Source organism: Tachysurus fulvidraco, chromosome 3, assembly GCF_022655615.1.
Source record: "Tachysurus fulvidraco isolate hzauxx_2018 chromosome 3, HZAU_PFXX_2.0, whole genome shotgun sequence".
Taxonomy (NCBI): domain Eukaryota; kingdom Metazoa; phylum Chordata; class Actinopteri; order Siluriformes; family Bagridae; genus Tachysurus; species Tachysurus fulvidraco.
This window is the reverse complement of record NC_062520.1, coordinates 22,984,355-22,998,559: the sequence shown is the minus strand read 5'-3', so window position 1 is coordinate 22,998,559 and position 14,205 is coordinate 22,984,355. Positions and strand designations below refer to the sequence as shown.

Genomic DNA, 14,205 nt, shown 5'->3' with positions numbered 1-14,205 from the left:
TCTAGTTTCAATTGAATTTTCATTTTGGTTAGTCACTAAGAAAATGAATCAGATATACAAGCAATATAAATGCGTAACAAACAGGAGTATGTGGCAGTAACTCTTCATCAAGAAACGTGTACATTTCTTGACCTCCAATAAAAACAAGTTAATACATGTACTGATGGACCTCCAAAAAGCTCAATACTGTAACTACATTACCCACACACAAATGCTGACCATTATAATATGAAAACCTGCCCATTCAAACAGTTATTTAATCAATGCAACATGTAAGGCAATGCAGATACACCTCAAGAGCTTCAGTTCAATCAACTGAAAAGAGAAAAATGTGAGTAACACTGGGAAAAAAAGAGTGCTAGTTCTATAGGTGGAAAAGCTTTGTTGATAACAGGGGAGCTGGTTTGAGTTGACAGAGGATCTCTACAGTTAATCTGTACAACCATGCCACTGAAACTGAAGGTGGACGGACTTCAACTGCAGAAAACCACGACAGGTTCTAGTCCTGTTAGCCAAGAATAGGAATCTGAGGCTATCGTGGATCCAGACTAAGTGTAACTGGACAAGTGCAGGCTGAAACATGTTGTCTGGCCTTTTTACAATCTAGAACTGTGCAGTTTCAGGGAGTCTGTGCCCTCAGTAGCCCCAGATACTCGTTCATGACTGACCAGAGTGGACCATGATATGGCCTTCTGCTGCTGCTGTCTATCCACCTGAAGGTTCGATGCTTTGTGCATGTAAAGATGCTTTTCTGCTTACCACAGTTGTACATAATGAGCAATTGATGATTGATTGATTGATTGATTAATTGATTGATTCACCATCACCTTCCAATCAGCTAAAACCAATCATGCCATTCTCTTTAGACCTTTCTTATCAACAAGGTAGTTCTGTATGCTAATATCTTGTTCCCTATAGTTTTTTTGTTGTTGTCGTTTTTGTAAAAAAAAAAATCACTGAAATCCCAGAACATCAGCAGGTTCTGAAAAACTCTAACTAGGCCAAGTGGCACCAACAACCATGTAACAATCAGTCATTGATGAGTTCTAAATGAATTTTTCTCTATTTTGATGTTTAATATGTTACGTGTTTAAATATTAAGAGTGTTTGTTGTGTGTTAAATTTTGATGTTCCCTCGAACAAGGCACACTGTACATTTGTATCACAAAACGTTGAACTGATTGAACTGAAAGGAAATTCAAACTACAATCAACCTCACGAAGCAGAAATAATCAGAAACCAAACAGTTGGCAAATCTGAATGGATGTCTCACTTATCTAACACTGTTTCAAACAAAACTTTAAGAATTAAAAAAAAAAAAAAAAAAAAGAAGATTTTTTATGTCAGGACACCATTTTTCATCAAGAGACTATATCTTATTTAAAGATCACTTATTCATAGTATAAGTATGAATAGCCACTCAAATTGCCACCTACGAGGTACGGATGCTTGTGACCAGTGGGAAGAAGTGTACAGATGATATCAGATGTACTTCAGGCTACGTAGGCAGAGTATCAGACTATTAGTTTTACATTCAGTTCAGTAACATATACAGACTTGTTGCTGGCAATAAATAAAAATATAGGTGAAAACGTATGTCCAAATGTAAGGCCATTTTAGACCTTTAATGATCATATTCTGCATTACTTCCTTATGAGGAGTCCACTCTACATTTCAGAACAACAAGCCATATAGGAAGTTAAATAGTTGTGTTCATTTGTCCTGTGTCATTTCCACTCTTGGTGAATGACCAACATGATATCAATTCTAATCATGTAATGTGGCTTGTGACACTTTCCAATGTCATTCTACATCATTGTCATTCAGGACCCATTCGTGGCATTTATGATACAATTATCTAACAGTTTCCAAGCTGCATCCCATTATAGTTAGATCCCTAACAAAGATTAAGGCCTTAATACCTGGACAATTTGTTGTTGTTGTAGTTGTTAAATGGCAAAACTCCACAGAAATCTAAAGTGCTGCATAGCATGATACTCCCAGCAAAAAAGGTTAGAAAGTCCACATCATTATTTGTACAATATGATCAATAATGCATGCTTTCATATTGCTGCATGAAGCTTGAAGCCACCCACAGCCAGCCAGTGCTGCAATATAACACCCTGAATTCTGATTCACTTTCCATGGCTAGTTTGGAGCTAATTGCTTCTTACTTTGATCATATTCAGTATTCAGTGAAACACGCATAGCCTGGATGGATCGCACTGATTTTTGAAGTGGTGTGTATATATCACAGTCCAGTGCAGAAATATGGCTCACACACACACACACACACACACACACACACACACACACACATACACACACACACACACACACGCGCACGCAGACACACACACACACACACACACACACACACACACACACACACACACACACACACACACACACACACACACAGATACACTTGTACAAACACATTATGCATGCATGAGCTTATACAGACGCACAGGCACTCATGCGCACACACACACACACACACACACACACACACACACACATATACACACACACACACACACACACACACACACACACACACACACACACACACACACACACACGCACACACACTCATAATCTCATGCATACTGTACAGACTCAAGCTGATGTGCATTATGCAAATGTAAAACACCTGAAAGCGCACACACACACAATCAAACACACTCAGGCCGTCTGGATCTTGATTCGCCTGGTGCTCGTTATGGCTGGCAGCACGAGCGGATCTTCAGCAGCACACGACTGCCAGGGTACAGCAGCACTTGTGTTTCTCTCCACTGTGCGGGTGTAAACACCTGTCATAAAGCATCGTGCCCACACCCTGATGACCCGCCTCATCTCAACTACTTCATCTGACAAACGACCATGGCATCAATTATGTGCTCAGACAGCGTTAAAGAAAAATCATTGTTCTACCCCGCTGTACATGAAACTTGCATGCGCTATTTATACACTGTTCAATCTATTATCAGAAATATAAGGGGACTAGCATGATGCAGAGCTGCAGTGAACTTCAATTACAGCACAGCGCACAAAGCAGGAGCTGTAATCTTAGCAACAAAGCCAAAGCTATATAATTGCTTCCTTTTTTTTTTTTCTTTACTTCTTTTCACGGTATAAAATCACCTTGCCACTGATGTCTGTTGTCATAGTATCTCAGAGACCACTTCTCATGTGTGGTTTCAGCAAAGGCTAAGACTATGTAAGACACTTCAAAATCATTCGTTCATACATTATTCGGTAAGAAGCACTGTCCAGCTTAGTGCAGATGTGCTTCCGAGTGCATTTCACTAACGATCATTAAGAGGCAGCCCTCACACAACAGCCAACAGAGGTAACATGAGACATTTAAATATTAAAAGCAAATACGCTTTGGCAAGCCAGCCCGTATACTGTATACACAGCTCTCGGTTGTAATCTTATCACCTCCAGTGAATTACATAATTGCAGTGGTGTAACAGGGATGAATATACTGTCTGCCTCCTTCGTCTGTAGTGCTCTTACCCAGACACTTGCTTCACTCGCTAGCATAGTGAACTGGTTCTGGAGCCTTACTAATAAATGCCTCTTATATTCGTACTACTCTGGGCTCTGAAAGATTACTGAATCACTCAACAGCCATTGGATAAAATAATGAATTTCATACATTTGACATTGGTACATTTCGGTGCAATTATGGCGCTGTAACCTATTATCATGACACTTAAAAGATTCTTCTAAGAAATTTAGATTGAAGACATTGAATAACTATGAAATTAACAGATGTGACAGAATTTGATATGAGGAAGTAAATGACATCAGAAATCCTTTCATTCGCTCGGACCTTATTACACCGTAGTGATTAGGCTTATATTTGATATTTGCTTGTTTCTTTAAGAACTAGATTTCCAGGCTGATTTTAAAGCATATGTGAGGTGCACGATGGAATTAAGCGAAGTCACTTCAACATAAATTCTAAGATGTTTGCATACTGCACCATGCCATTAAATGGTTCTGGATCAAAGTCAAATTAATCACGTGCTGTCCAGTGGGATCAGTGCGAGTAACAGAGATTGAACGGATTTTTATCAGAGCTTCTGGTTTCGATTACATTTTTCTGGAAATATATGAATTTGCATGAAAGTACTGCAGAGCAAAATACAGTAAGTGACTCGATTAAACTAACCTGCAGCCCTGTTTTTATTTTAGGTATTGGATTTTTTTAACGTAAGAAAAACATTTCATTTTGTGCAACTTTTTAGAAACTACCAATGGTGAACTACGTATACTAAGAATCACAGCTGCTTTGTTTTAGGGTCTAATAAAAATTTCGTCTCTCATTTCATCATCTTCTTCAGATTATATTCGCTAGCAGAGTTGAGGACACTTCATGCTCAACCCATTTACAAAGAGTCTCTTTGCACTGTTTTTCTTTTCTCATCGGTCTCTTTAGCACTAGCTCTAAAAGCTACTCGAGTGAACAAATGTAAAGGCCAGAATCTTAACATGCTGTTCCTGTCTCTCTGTGGCTCATAGAGTCCATCTAATCAGAATGGTTGCTTTGACCCATTTACAAAAACATATTAAAATAGTCTCATTAGGAAAAGCAAAAACCTTTAAAAATATCAAGTTTTCCACTCACATAAAAAAAAAATTGAAAACCTCCATTAAAAAAAAAAAAAACCTCTTCTCCCTTCACTCTCCTAAGCCATCCATTGACTCTAATTTAATTTTCTTTAATTTACTTTTCTATTTGGTTTGATCTAATCACTACTGTTCCATTTAAAGATATAGAGTATTTTCATTTGACCTCCAATTACAGCACAAATTTCACTGTAGCATATTTCACTATTGCCAGCTGCATATCCACCTCTGCTTAGCCCCATTCACAAACATCCATGGCTGCGTCCCATTTTCTACTCCATTCTTACAAAGCTGGCTGCTTTTCAGAAGCGCAGCGATGATGAATGGCTTCCCGAACACCTCTATTAGCGGGTAGTTGGCTCTGTAGAAGCTTCGGCGGGGCAGATCTGCACTACGCAGCTATTTGGCAGTAGGTGCTGGGTGCTAGACTATGTGCTGAGCTTGTGGGCAAAAATGAACGCAGCTGGTCCAGCTTGCAAGTTCACAGGTCGGTACTGCAGACTGCAGGAGCGGGTCGGTCTGTAGTTTAAACACATTTTAACCCATTTAATCCCCTCTTGGGATCAATTTCTCTTTCCAGACTTACATCTCTCACACTTCAAGCTTCACACCTTTCCTATTAGTTACAGAATCATTTAGAACAATGACTGACTAATATGGTTTAAGATGAATAACTGAATATTATACTGTAGCATAGCTTTGTTGAATTCCTGACTCTGTACATGTTAAATCGCTTTCTTTAAAGTCACAGACAGTAGTTCCAGTTGCAAAGCAAACAGCAGGTTTATTTGAATGTGCTTTTTTCTAGCTTTAGCTGTAGCTGTACCTTTCTCAGACACAAGGCTTTGCAGTATCGTGGAAACATATCAAGCTGCATTTGAGAGAAAAATAAAAGAAGCTGATGAGAAGAAGCGAATATTCCTAGCTCTCTAACGTAAGTAAGAAGAAAGAACTTGTCTCGCATGAAGTGGAATTAAAAATGAAATATAGTATAAAATGTATATATAAAATAAAGTATAAGAGGAATAAAACACATTGAAACATGTCTTTACAGAAAAAATCATAAATATTCTTAAACAATTAAAAGATCGAGATGTCCAGACTGATAACGAGTTACAAACAAAAAGTTTACAAAACAAAGTCATGAATGTTTTCTTTAAAATATACTGTATACGGTTAAAAAGAGTGCTTAAATATATATATACATATATAGTATCCAAAGAGATAGATCATTTAAACAATATGCTCCAGGTCATCTGTGGCTGGAAATGAATTTGCAGTTGTTTTGACTCGGTGGTAGAAACTACAGAAAACCGGTTAGCACTAACATCCTCGCAATTTTGCGATACTGTTTATCTCCGGTTCTGATCAAATCTCATTCATAATTTGTGATAAATAAGTGATATTGCATTAAAATGTTGAACCACATTAGTCTGGTTGCATCTACATAAAAGTTTATAGACTCATTTGGCATTAAAGTGCATACTTTGTTTGGAAACCCTTCCTTTTGGGTTATTTACAGAACACAGAGGCTCTATATAACAACAGAACTTCCTCGAGCGGTGACAAGCTTGTATTATCTATTAAAAAAACATTATCCTTAGTTAATTACTGCTATTCCAAAGCACAATTGAATGGTCAAATCTGAATGAACAGAAGGTGTGAGTTGTTTTTGTATATAACTGAAAAATATGTGTTTAAAAAAGTAAAATAGTTGCGATGTGTTTTTTAGCTAGGAGATATTTATTGAACAGTTATGGAAGGAGTCCCTTTAGAAGTGTCACGATGCTTTGTAAGCTTTCCAATCCCAAGAAAGTAATTTGGTTTGATGAGCAGTCAGAAATCAGACTATATTTAAATGTTTATCATGCACTGATAACGGTCTAGTCAAGTGAAAATGTTTTATGGTTAATGTCCTATTAAATGAAGCTTTTCCATTATTCTGGGTTATTTTGAAATGATTACTTTGTAGAGAAGAAATTCAAGACATTGCTAATCACATAGAAATCTCTATTTCATTTATTACCTTTCGAGCATATGTCTGATTCCGAACACATCTGTACACCACAGCTTTAGAAGAATGTTAGGATTAACTGAGGAGATGGATTGTGAGCATATAGTAAACACACACATTTTCACCTTGGGTCAAAACACACAAAGCACCAAATCCTCTGCGTATTTTTGTATTCGGCGCACCACACACACTTCACAAAGAAGCAGGATGTCTGGGGAAATCCCTCAAGTAAACTGGATCCATTTGCGGATCCTCTTTGTACATTATCAGCGGTGACCACTTGTATAAAGCGGCTACTCAAAATTCAGTCATGTATCCACACACACTCATGCTTTCACACATCTGCCAAATCCTTACGCACACTATGTGGCAAGAAAGAGACTGGATTCACACTGTGCACATCGACACACACTTCATGGGCACTAGCACACACATGCATACGTGAACACACACACACACACACACACACACACACACACACACACACACACACACACACAGCTGTCATCTTTCCCTGTACCTTCCATGGCATGCAACCACAAATACCAATACACCTGCCCAGACGTACAGATGAACAGATGGAGGCTCCCATCAGCATGTAATATATGATTTAGATGTACATGTATACAAAACGATGCATACTGTATGTAAACACCCAGACAAACCTTCACACGAGTCTGGAGCTCTACGAACAAAATGGCAGCATACACTTTACTCAGCAGACAGATTTCAACGTGTATTAAGTGACAGACCTACTGTAGATATACAGTAGCAACTCCAATATAGTGTGATACAGACACATACTGTAGTAGTAGTAGTAGTAGTGGAGTCACACACTCCAAACACACACTCAAACGAGGCTTATGACATATAGCCTAGTTTGTGTTAGTATGGTGCTCCAAGGAAATCCAACACTTTGTCAGACACGGTCATTATTAAAGGTCAATGTCCGCACACTGGTGTCATTATCATAACAAGGAAACCGTCACGGGAACCTTTGGTCCGACACGCGCATTTCTGACAACTGCGATTAACATTCTGACACACAGGAGACTGAATACCTTGCACTCCAACCTCGCTATGTTATTCATTCTTGCGAGCAATCTGGCTCACAGGTTTCCAAACGTGTACAATTGATCTGCATATTTGAAAAGAAGTGACATTGTTAAAGGTGTGCCATAACTGCCAGATGAAAGGGAATATAAGAAAGTGACAAGTCCTGCGTATGCACATAAAGGAGAGTAGCTATTAATATCACCGGGCAAAAAAAAAAAACAATGGTACAAAGAAGATACATGAAACACATTAAAGGCTTCAGTTTTCCAGTAAGAAATGTTCCCACTCGGGTCCATTTATGAGTTAAGCTGCAAAACCTAAACTTCATTATTTGTAGTAATTGTATTGTTATTATTAACTTACACAGCCACTAAATCGTACAAACCATAAAATGAGGTAATGGACAATTTTCAACCATGACTATGTATAACTGCTTAAAAGAATGGAATCCCACACAAATTGCAGGATGCAAGTAGTTAGAAATTTATAGTTAGGAGGTAATCATTGGACATCAATACATGTAGCAATATCGCAAAGTTTGTTTAAAAAATGTTGGGGGCAAATCCCTTTTCAATCTCATACTACAGCTTCTCACTGCAGACAAGACTCACAAGCTTGACCAGATCAGTGCACAACGTGACCTGATCAGTGCTCAACATAAAGGCTCTTCTTAATCCACTCAGACTAGTTCAGTTTTGTGTTCAGTTAAGGTGAAACTGTGCTCACTGCAGCTTCACTGGACTCTGAGACAGTGCTCTTCTTCTGTTGTAGACCAGCATGGGTTTGACTTGTGCCATGTGAGACACTTTACTGTTCACCGTGGCTGTGAGTGTTTATTTGAGTTACTGTAGACATCCTGTCAACTCAACAGGTCTTCCCATTCTATTCTGATGTTCCTTTTCAACCGCGTTTCCACCCACAGAACTGCCACTCTCTGGATTCTTTTTTTTTTCCTGCACCATTCTGTGTAAACTCCAGAGACTGTTGTGTGTGTGAAAATCCCAGAAGATCAGCAGCTTCTAAAATATTTAAACAAGCCCATCTGGAGCCAACTTCCAAGCCATGGTCAAAGGCACAGAGGCAACTGAATCTCTTATCTCTAATCTCTAGCTGTCACACGATTGGCTGATAAACTGTATGGATGATTGAAGTAATGATCAGGTGTATAGGTGTTTATAAAGAGTATAAATACGTAGACTTAGTTATAAATAGGTATACACTGTCTCCTCTGTCAATCAGAGAGACACTAGCCATTTGCAGAAATCTATCAGAACTCTTCATGACATGAATTCCACAAGATGCTAGAAACGTTCCTTTGAGATTCTGGTCCATGTTGACATAACTACATCACACAATTCCTGCATATATTTTATGCTGTGAAGCTCCTGTTCTACCGCTAAGGTGTTGTATTGGATTCTACTGAGAAAGTGACTGAAGATCACTGAACGCATTATCATATTCATGAGACCAGTTTGAGATTATTTTTGCTTTGTGACATGGTGCTTTATCATGCTGGAAGTAACCATTAGAAGATGGTGAATTGTGGTCATGAAGGGATGCACACGATCAGCTACAACACACTCAAACAGGTTTTCTGTTCTTGGCTGACAGACGTGGAACATGCCATGGTCTTCTGTTGTTGTAGCTCATCTGCGATATGTCATGCATTCTGAGATGCTTTTCTGCTCAACAGAAATGTACAGAGTGGATATCTGCCTTACTGTAGCCTTTATGTCAGCATAAACTCCATCTACCGGGCTATTGAGCTCTATCCTCAACAAGGCATTTCCATATGCAGTACCAGTGCTGTCTGGATTTTTGGAGTAAACCCTAGAAGCTGTTGTATATGAAAATCCAAGGAAATTATTATTTAAAGAAATACTCAAACCAGCCTGGCAGTAACAATTATTGGGTCTTACATCTCCGAGATAACATTTTTCCCCATTCTGATGGTTGATCCCCAATTACTGTATGTACAGATGTTCCCAATACAGTGTTCCTGCAGGGCAGATACTCTTGAGCACGGAAAAAAAGCATATTCCTCCGATTGCGTTTCACTGCCCTGTAACACAGCATAATCACCAAAAAAAAAATAAAAAATGTGGCGTTTAGCTTTGCATGTCTTGAAGGAAGCACGTGTTTGCCCCACCCTCCCCAGTTCCCTCATTGTGATAAGGGGAAGTTCTCAAGCAGGGGACAGGCAAAACTAAATTGGAAAGAAAATATAGGAAAAGTTAAAAAAAAAAAAAGAAAAAAAAAGAATAGAAATGCCATCACTGTCAGCATGGTTTGTCAATGCTGGGTCTGACCATTCCTTAACTTCAGCTGTATAAATCGTGTTCATAATAAGTCTCAATTATTGATGTGCGGATGATTTTGTTCAGCTTGTACAGTCAGCAGTTGCCCACAGTATTCTCAAAAAAAAAAATGATTTCATTTCCCATATTAAAAAACTAATTAGTAGCTAGTAATGTAAACCCCCACAACGCTGACCAGGTAGTTACTAAGGACGACTAAATGAAAACACTTATATGGTGATGAATGTCAAATGAGTTGCTTTATTTTTTTGATGAATCCTGCAAGACCCATGTATTGTACTGATGCACTTGTTTAAAGCATGTTATATCTTCCTTCTGAAAGACTGACTCATATTTGCTTACATCCGAAATACATAACTAGCAGCCTAATATTTGTTTTTGTTACATAAACGCAGATCATTTAAAAAAAAAATTTTTTTTGTCCTTATTAAGACATACTGGTTATTTTTTGTTTTTCAGTTAAAAAAAAGAAAGAGAAAGAAAGAAAGAAAGAAAGAAAGAAAGAAAGAAAGAAAGAAAGAAAGAAAGAAAGAAAGAAAGAAAGAAAGAAAACACCTCATAACACAGGGCCTGTCATGTTCACGTCTAGCCTTTACCTGTCAGTAAAATCAAATCCATAAATAAAAAAAATGAAAAAGGCCCCTTTAGGCAGCAATGCAATGTTCATTAAACATACAACATGTATCTGCATCGAATCAAATACATGCACACTCATGACAGCTAATCTAATTAGACAGAGGTGTACTCATACAATTTACATCACACTGTGGTTATCGGCGTGTGTAAAGAGCCTGCAGCTGTAGGTTTCGATGGAATGTAAGGAAATGGTGAGCTCGTTTTTAATTAAATCCAATCACATAAAGTGTTTTTAGAAGCAAAGGGACTCTAAGAGGGTTTTCCCTGGTTACTGTACATGACCGTAGTGGACATGGACAGGAATATCCGTGGTTACGGTAACCGTGGAGATGGGTGAGAGATGGCTTCCTGTAGAAACTCATGGCTGAGGAGAGCAGGATGCCGTCAAGTGTCACTCTCTCCCAAAGCAAACGTTTGCAGCTCATTTTAAAATTAACACTTTATGTTTCCATTTTCAGATCCCATTCATCACCAAATGACACCGCACATTTCCTCTCACAATTTTCTCTTTTCTTCTCACTGCCTTTCTCTCTAAGAATACTATGCACTGCCAAAAACAGTGTCACTGTGCAAACGTGCTTAGGGTTTTGTGTGTGTGTCCGTGGGCTAATGTGAATTAGCACCGTGTTTATCATTGCGGCCCTGACCAAAACCACACAGGAGCCGGCAGAGAAGGGAGCACTGTAATCTCTTTCAAACACTGGTCTCTGATCTCGTTAAAGACTAATTGATGTACAGTGTTAACGAGCTTTACCTTAATTAGTCACATTTAAGTGAACAGGGGATACAGAAGGAGGGAAACAAGAAAGCCAATGGAGTTTGGGGTGGGCTGGAAATATTAGCAGTGTTATTCAGTCAAAGTGTGCACAGACATGAGTAGACAGACGAACAGCCTGACAGACAGACGAACAGCCTGACAGACAGACTGACAACCTGACAGACAGACAGACAGACAGACAGACAGACAGACAGACAGACAGACAGACAGACAGACAGATAGATAGATAGATAGATAGATAGATAGATAGATAGATAGATAGATAGATAGATAGATAGATAGATAGATAGATAGATAGATAGATAGATAGATAGATAGATAGATAGATGTTGGGGAGACAGGCAGTGAGGTGCTGGAATAATAGGAGAGGAGTGAATAAAGGAGACAGATATAAAGGAGGATGACTTCAGGATAAGCATTACAGAGAAAAGGGCAGACAGTTAAAAAATGTAAAAAATTTTAAAATTTAAAAAAAGAGAAGTGAAAAGAAGGTAGGAAGGCAAAGACAAACAGAAACAGTGAATCCACTTTCTCTCATCTCACAATCTGAGCCCTCCAACCATGTTTGGGCTCAGACACTCAATTCCAGCTGTCCCCTCTTCCCCCCGCTTCCCATTTTCCCTCATCTTCCTCTCGCTTACTCCTCTCTCATTCTTTCTGTTTCTCCACTGTTGATTTCTTTCACACTGTTCTCCATCCTGCCATTTACTCCATCCACACTTCCCCCCTTCCCCTAGCTATAAGACTGCATCCAAACCTCACTATGCTACTGCCACATCTCCCTTGTTATATGTGTATTCAATTTTTACATTTTTACATTCTACACCATCACTACACCACTCTCATTGTCTCCTTTTACTCTCTCTGTTCTTGCTCCTGGAAAAACAGCCGAGAGACTGATGGAGAGAAGCTCTATTGACACGGATGGCAACACATGAGCGGCAATAGCTGCATAATATTAATGCAGCAATGCCTGTGTGTGTATCGCTTACTTTTATTTAAAAGATTTGCTTTTACAGAACAAATACAGATTTATTTCTGGTGTATTTGGGTGAGATGTAACAAACAACAGTGATTTGTTCACTTGCGGAATAGTATATAGAGTTCCTTGGCAAATTATATTTTAGATCAAAGGCCGTATATGCTAATTATATTGGCATGCTTTGAGACCTTATAACCAGCGTACAATATTTTAACCTGTGTATAGACATCGTATACACCGATGAGGAACCAAACCTCCTGGATATCTGCCAGTGCAGAGTTTAGTTCCAAAGTGTAGAGTTTAGTTCCAACCAATACACGTCTGATAGAGTCGATGAAGTGGTTAGGATTGTGGAATGATTAAACTCTGCAGTAACACTAATCTCCTAAAGGAGGCCACAGCAAGGGCTCCACAGTACAAGTGGCTGAGTACAGTACAGACCTGTTGTATGTCAAGCCTGCTGAGAGGGACTGAGCATTCATTTTCTTTTGATTAAAAATGCCGTTAAGAAAAAAATCAATATTTTCATTTTGTATAGCCCAAGCCCGGAGTGGAGAGATGCAAAGTTACTGAGGATGATAGAATGAAGAAGGCCTTCACTCCAATGATTTTAGTTAATCCACTTGCTGCGGTTCTCTCAAATCACGTGACAAGAAGAAACGTTGGCCTATCAACTAATCAGCATGGACATATAGTCTAATGAACCTGGCTCAGTGTTCTGCAATTCCAATCCAAATCATGCAGCCATGGACTGGACATGATCACATTTGTATGCAATTGAACAGTCTGGATGTATATTATTTATGGTCAAGTGTAAGTATATCATATTCTTCTTGGTGTTAGAGAGCCTGCTGTGTGCAGCGCACAAGTGAGAGCTTTATCGACAGCTGCGTTCCGTGAAATTGATAAAGCCGCAGTTTACGCGACTGGAGACTGGAGAGATGCGGGCTGACAGCGCACTACGACCAAAGGCTGCGTGCTGCTGTTGCTTCTGCTCTTGCTCTTGCTGCTAATGTTCAAACGGCCAGAGAGGCAGAATTTTAAAACACTCTTCAATATTCCATGGATATTGTTATACATATTCTGTTTTCTTTCATGCATTCATCAATTGAGCTCACAGACCAAAGACTGAGTGTCTCTGCTTGTCTCAGTGTCTCCTGCAAACATGCTGCAAACATGCGCGCGCGCGGCTGGTGCATGCCCATGTGTGTGCTACGAGAGATGTGTGTAAAAAAAAAAAAAAAAGTCATAGTTCTTATGGCCTATGAGCGAGCGCACGACAATGACAGAAGGGTCAAAGCCCCACGCGAGCCGGTTCTCTTCCACCACTCCATCCCGCACCAGTCACCCTCTCACGTCTCTTTCAGACATACGTGTTCCCGCACCCGCACGCGCATCCCCATCAAATACCGCAACAGTGTCCGTCAAAGACGCGCCGTGCGCCCGTTTCCAGCGCGCGCGCAAAGACGCTTAAAAAACACCTCATCCCGCAGCGCGACGTTGTGTTTGTTACAGATGTAGGCTACTTACTGCGGTTTTCACGCGCCTGTCCCCCTCTCTCTCTCTCTCCTCTCGGCCCTCCGTTCTCTTCACATCATCTTCCTCGGGCTATATCCCTTTTGGCGTGTTCTCCCCCGGCAAATGCATCTACACACAGATTCTACATGGATTCAATTTTCGCGAGCTCACTTACTCTCTCCCTCTCTCTCTCGCTCCCCCTATCCTCTCCTCTCTCTCCTCTCTCCCCTCTCTCTCTCTTTTCCCAGCTCTTTTGTTA

The 14,205-nt window shown here is 39.6% G+C and overlaps 1 protein-coding gene across 1 annotated transcript in view; it reads right to left on the bottom strand.

The window, feature by feature from the left end:
• The window catches only part of LOC113641958 (glutamate receptor ionotropic, NMDA 2D), a 69,157-nt gene extending 54,952 nt beyond the window's left edge, over nt 1–14,205 (bottom strand). The window contains exon 1 of the mRNA XM_027145169.2: nt 13,959–14,205. The gene's annotated coding sequence lies outside the window, so the exon portion shown is untranslated. The remainder of the gene's footprint in view (nt 1–13,958) is intronic.